Source organism: Mchenga conophoros, linkage group LG17, assembly GCF_057382185.1.
Source record: "Mchenga conophoros isolate Kocher_MC1m ecotype Shallow Benthic linkage group LG17, M_conophoros_male_GT1.1, whole genome shotgun sequence".
Taxonomy (NCBI): Eukaryota; Metazoa; Chordata; class Actinopteri; order Cichliformes; family Cichlidae; genus Mchenga; species Mchenga conophoros.
In genome coordinates this window covers 510,699-516,584 of record NC_140542.1, presented here as the reverse complement: position 1 = coordinate 516,584, position 5,886 = coordinate 510,699, and the positions used below count along the sequence as shown (strand labels likewise).

Sequence of the window (5,886 nt, the reverse complement as noted above, 5' to 3'; positions counted from 1 at the left end):
TTCATTTATGGCTTTAGTAAATCATTTCCCAGTGAGTTTTCGATCCCAGTTGCTTCTTTCAAGTCTGTTCAATAGAGCGTGTAATTCAATTTGTTCATTATGATTACATGTAGAGTAGAATAGATGATGAAGCAGGGTATGCTTTGACTGACAAGCCAAGAAAATAATCAACCGAAGCCTACAAATAAGACTTTGGTGGCATCACGGTGGCTACGTCTGTCTTTCATATCCTGTGTATGGCAGAGTGACCAAGCCATTCTCAAGTAAACAAGTTTAGTTTTTCACTATTCAGTTATGAAAAACATAAACAAAGTCAAATTTTAAGTCTCAAACCTCAAATCAGTTTTAAGGCGAACTCTCGTCAGATAAAATTTACATCAAGTCACAAATTCTTTCAACCTCAAGTCCAGAAATGAATCCCCATCAGTAAAAAGCTATTCACATCAACTGGCCTCATAAAACTGATTATTAAAAAGGTTTTCCATGCTATCTTTATATACCCATCCATTTCATGCCAATTATCCACTCCAGGGTCACAAGTTTTGGTGGAGCCTAACCAAGCTGTCATAGGTAGATTCTGGACAGGTTGCCAGTCGATCGCAGGCCTCTCCAACTAGTTCCCTGATCTCCAAAACTAGTCCTCAGACATTTGCACTGAGTCTTCACACGTTGCAATTAGTCCATCTGTTTAAGTATCCGTCTTTTTAGAAGAGTGGAGGATGGGGAGAGCTGGTGCCTCTCTTAGCTGTCATAGGACAAGAGGCAGGGAACATCTATCATTCACACTGACATTCTTACTTGCATCCAGTTTAGTCACCACTTAACCTAACGTGCATGTGTTTGGACTGTGGGAGGAAGCTGGAGACAACCAGACAGTGGATTTGAGCCCAGGACCCTTCTAGCAGTGCTAACCTCTGTGCTGCTGTCTTTATTCTTTCTATTTGACCTGACCTATTTGTCCTGAGATTTTAGCACCAACATAAAAAAAAACAAGTTTCAAGCCTTCAGTCATGTGACATACAACTAGCAAAGTGTCTACCTGAATAAAGTTTTAATTTGACAAGTGTATGTCAGATATTTGGAAATGACAGCGGTTAGATGTTTAACCTGTAAACGGTGTGCAGTATTTGGACAGGATTAACTGTGTTGCTAGATTATTTAAGCGGTAGAAGAAGCTTATTTGGAGCAGGTCAAAAGATAAAGACCCCCTCTGCATTAGGAGATAAAGAAGGGTTGAGTAGATTAGGCCTAATAAAACACAACAGCCCCCTCCTGCACAACTGAATCTTTGTTGTCTAAACAATAACAGCTGTGACTGTGGAGTACATAAATAGCTCTGCAGCATTTTCACATCTTTACCTCGTGCCAAAAAAATTTTGCCAGTTACATTACAAGCACTTAGAAGCTGGAACAGCGCAGACACACGTTTTTCCTCATGTGGTTCACATGGAAACGTGCAACCCGGCATCCACTCAGGCTGCAAGGTGCTGTCATCTCCACACTATCCGGACAGAGGACAGCCCTGCCGGGCCCTGCAAACCTGCACAGTTTCAAACATCAAGTGAAAAATTACGTTAGAACAAATGATAGATTTGGCGAGTCTGGATCCAAGCCAGGGGGAGGTTTAGTTTTGACATAGGATGCAGATTAGCCTTCCTCCTCGTCCTCCTCCCCCTCTTCTCATTCCTCGTCAGCATTCAGACCTCATCGCGAACCAGTGCAACTCGTTGGCGTCTGTTAGCCTGAAGGAAGAGAGAGAGAGACAGACAAACAAGGATGAAGTGAGAAAAAGTAGATGATGGGTTAGGACTGAACAGCAGGGTGAGTGAGGCAGAAGAGCCGGAGAGGGAGGGAGACAGGGAGAGATGGTTCATTAAACATTTAGAGGGATGGCAAGCAGACAGGCCTCTCGATTTCTCTCCTTTTACTGTTTGGGAGATAGGAGATTGAATGTAGGCCTGTGCACTGACATACACCTCTGTTAGCGCTTTGTCTGTTCATGTGTATGCGCATACATCTCCGTGTGAGTTTTCTGTCACACTGAAATTCCCACTTGTCCCTGCAGGTATAGATAATGGCTTGGAAATGTAACTGCACGACCCTAAATAAGGCAGTCCCAGTCATGCTGTAACACTGTGCTTAATCCCTATATCAAAATACACACACGTACACATGCTAAGACAAACACCCAGGGTAATGCAATTCCAAGGTTAGCCAAAGAAATTATGTGTTAGTCGGGCTTACCCGTGGCGTATCTGCCTCTCCATATGAACTGGAGTGTATTTACCCTTGTACACACCTCTGTGTATTGTCCCATTTAGCATGGTTCCCACTCATGCATCCTAATGGCCCCAGAGAGCCGGGGAGTCTCTGCTGTCTGTTATTAGTGAGCAGCACAGATCAATGGGCTCCGGAGCTGCAGCGCTAGCCTGTTAGCGCTTCCCCATTCAGACCCACTGAGCCGTGGCTAACACCACAGTGAAAGTGTTTGCTAGTATAAAGTCTCCGAAGTGGGGAGGCACACCTGTACCCACCCTGCTTCTACAGATGTAAAGCTGAGCTCTAAAGCCAGTGAGAGGAGAAAGGACCACTGTAGATAGGAAATGAGAAAGCATACAAAGGGGCCTTTGATGTGCCAGTTTGGGTCCAGTGGGTGGGTATTAAAGGGTAGATTCACCCAATTTACCAAAAAAAGAGAAAAGGGAAAACATATTTTCTCACTTACTTCTAGTTCTACTTAGCCGTGCAGGTGGTTTTTTCAGGTTCACAGATATTTGTCTCTTAGACTTAAGCTGCCACAACAACACAAGAGGTAAAAGGAATTTCATTTGTCGGCCTCAAAGCATTGACAACTCGCATTCAAAAAAATGTAACGGCATCTCTCCAGAAGCATTGCCCTTTGTAATACACAGACACCGCTGTGGACTGTTTTCTTAGGGAAATTTGCTCCTGCAGAAAGCGTTTGCAATGAGCTTAAATAAAGATAAAAGCAATCTCTTTGTCTAGATGCAGATAGAGCAAGCGAGCAAAATATTCAGTGTATTTTAGGTGAGCAACCCTTTGTTAGGGGCAGCATGGCGAAGCTGTGTTGAAGGCTGTCACCTCGCAGCAAAGTTTTCGATTTCAGGTCATAATAGTTTCATATCTATCACCGGTTGTTTTTTGAGGAAGTTCTTCGTCTGATTTGTTTTGGTTTATTTTGCTAAATTAGAGGTCTGGGTACTATTTAACTCAGTCAAAATCTATTTGTAAAGCCCAGCTGCTGAATAAGATCATGAGTTGAAGCCTCTTTCATTTTCTTAAGCTAGAGTGGAGAGTTGTGTGCGCATACAGATGGAGATTCCCATTCATATGATTGGTGCGTACGAACGCATCTTTTTATGACCAATGTAGAACAAAGCACCAGTGTGGAAGTCTCTATCCCGCTGTTCTCCTATACTGACGCAGGTCTCAAGACAGTCAGTGACTTAGTGGTGATCTCTGGTCGCAACAGGTTGGCAAGTGGCTGCTGAAGTTTGCTATTTCCATGTGAAATCAGCCACAAAGCAGGTGCGGCATCAGAAACTTTCTTGTGACTGCGTTTGTCACTAGCAGGTTGTCACAATCACTTGCATTTTTCAGGGAAGATGCCAACTTGTCTGCACAGTAAAGACAATTACCCTGAGACAGTATGTTAGGGTAAATAGACAAGATGGCGCCAGTATGTTCGGCTCGCCGTCACTCCTCCTCCTGTTTTTTGGTTTTTTGTTTGCTGTTCTTTGCCTTAACTGTGGAAATCAACTCGCTCCGGACTTATGACCGGCAAACTCTCTTTATTATTCGAGACTCAGCAGTGTCAGCACCTTTGTCCTCTGTCTTTGATGGACAAACAAGCGGTGTGCCTCCACTGTTCGATGGTATTCCACCTTACCTACGTCGCACCTGGTTCCTCCCTCCCAAGCTACACCGGAAAAAACGTTGGAGAAGACGAGGGAAGCGAAGTGGTCTCCTGGCTCGCACAAAGGCATTTCTATCACTCTCCTGCCTGGCTGATCCTCCCCTCGCTCAGATGGGTTTCTGCTACTCTGCTGCGGTGAGGGGCTCACTCCAGCCCAGAGGACCCTGGGTGAAAACCGTCTCTCAAACTCCGCCTGCTGTTGCTCCGGCTTTACCGGTAGGCCCGCTTCTTGGCCCGCGCCTCCCTCGGTCATCTGGCTCACTCCTCGCCATGCCGGCGGCGGCGTTCTCCTCTGGTAGGCGACTCTCTGCCATCTCCGGCCCACGCCTGGTGTTTGCTCCCTTCCTGCATGACTCTCCGGGTCCGTCGCTCGCTGTTTCCGTTCCGGGTCCTCGGTTATCGGCTCTCCTACAGCCACGGATCCGCAGATTTGGTGCTACAAACTCTAACCTACGCCCACTCACCCGCATATCAACCCCGATGACAGCTACTGATCTCACCTTATCTATGGCTTTGATCAACACTCGATCCCTCTCCAATAAGACGTTTCTGCTCAAGGATTTTTTCTCTTCTTACGACTTGGATTTTATGTTCCTGACGGAGACCTGGTTACGCGCTGGTGAGACTGTGGCTTTCTCTGAGCTTCTTCCTCCAGGCTGTTGTTTTTTAAACACTCCCAGGTCCTCTGGCAAAGGCGGAGGCCTCGCCTGTGTTTTTAAATCTGTTTATGACTGCCATCAGATTTCTTTTTCCTCTTTTTCCAGCTTTGAACTACAGCTTTTTAAACTAAACTCATCCACTCCGTTACTGATTGCAGTGGTATATCGTCCTCCCAAATTTAACAAGGACTTTATCAGTGAGTTTGGGGAATTCCTTTCAGGGCTTTCAGTAGATTTCGATCATTTTCTTATTGTTGGTGACCTGAATATTCATGTGTGCTGTCCATCTAAACCCCTGGTTAGAGACTTTGTTTCACTGTTGGATTCCTTCAACCTTACTCAGTGTGTGTCTGGCTCCACACATGAGAAGGGTCACACTTTGGACCTTGTCATGTCTCACGGCTTGGGTATCCACATCTCTGAAATTTGTGAGAGTGCGTGTATCTCCGATCATTTTCCTGTTCTATTTTCTGCCACTGCACATTGTTCTGATGCTGCAGTTAAACCTCCTTCACGCCGTCACCGGATCATCAATACCCATGTACCATCTCAGTTTTCTGCTGCTTTTAGCAACTCTGAGCTCTCCACGGTGGACTGGATTGATTCCTTGTGTGCAGAAGATTTAACTGCTCTTTTCAACTCAACATGTACTTCTATTTTGGACCTCATCGGTCCCCTAAAAACACTCCGTCCCAAAGCTCACGCTGAACCCTGGATTACAGACTCTGTTCGTGCTCTCAAGTTCCAGTCTGGTTTTAGAGCTCGGCATAGCACAGAAACCGCCCTTCTGAGAGTTTTTAATGATTTGCTTTTAACTGTTGACTCTGGTTGTGCTGCTGTCTTAGTAACCCTGGACCTGACAGCAGCCTTCGACACTGTTGATCACAACATACTGCTATCCCGCCTTCAACATTGTGTCGGTTTAAAGGGCACTGTCTTAAAGTTTTTCCAGTCCTATTTGAATAATAGGAGTTTTTCTGTTCACCTTGGTGAACTGTCATCTCCCAGAGCTCCTTTAACCTGTGGCGTACCTCAGGGGTCCATACTAGGCCCCCTGTTGTTTATTCTGTACTTGCTCCCTCTGGGCGATGTGCTCCGTAAACATAATGTGTCCTTCCACATCTTTGCCGATGATATTCAGATCTACCTCCCTCTGAGGTTGAACTGCAATGTTTCTTTGCAGCCGCTACTCTCCTGCTTGTCTGACATTAAGACTTGGATGACTCTTAACTTCTTACACCTTAATGAAAGCAAAACTGAAGTCATTGTGTTTGGGCTTCCTAAAGATCC

The 5,886-nt window shown here is 45.4% G+C and overlaps 1 pseudogene; it reads right to left on the bottom strand.

The window, feature by feature from the left end:
• LOC146554787 (uncharacterized) overlaps positions 1–4,407 on the bottom strand; it is a 22,382-nt pseudogene extending 17,975 nt beyond the window's left edge.
• Positions 4,408–5,886: the final 1,479 nt, after the last annotated feature.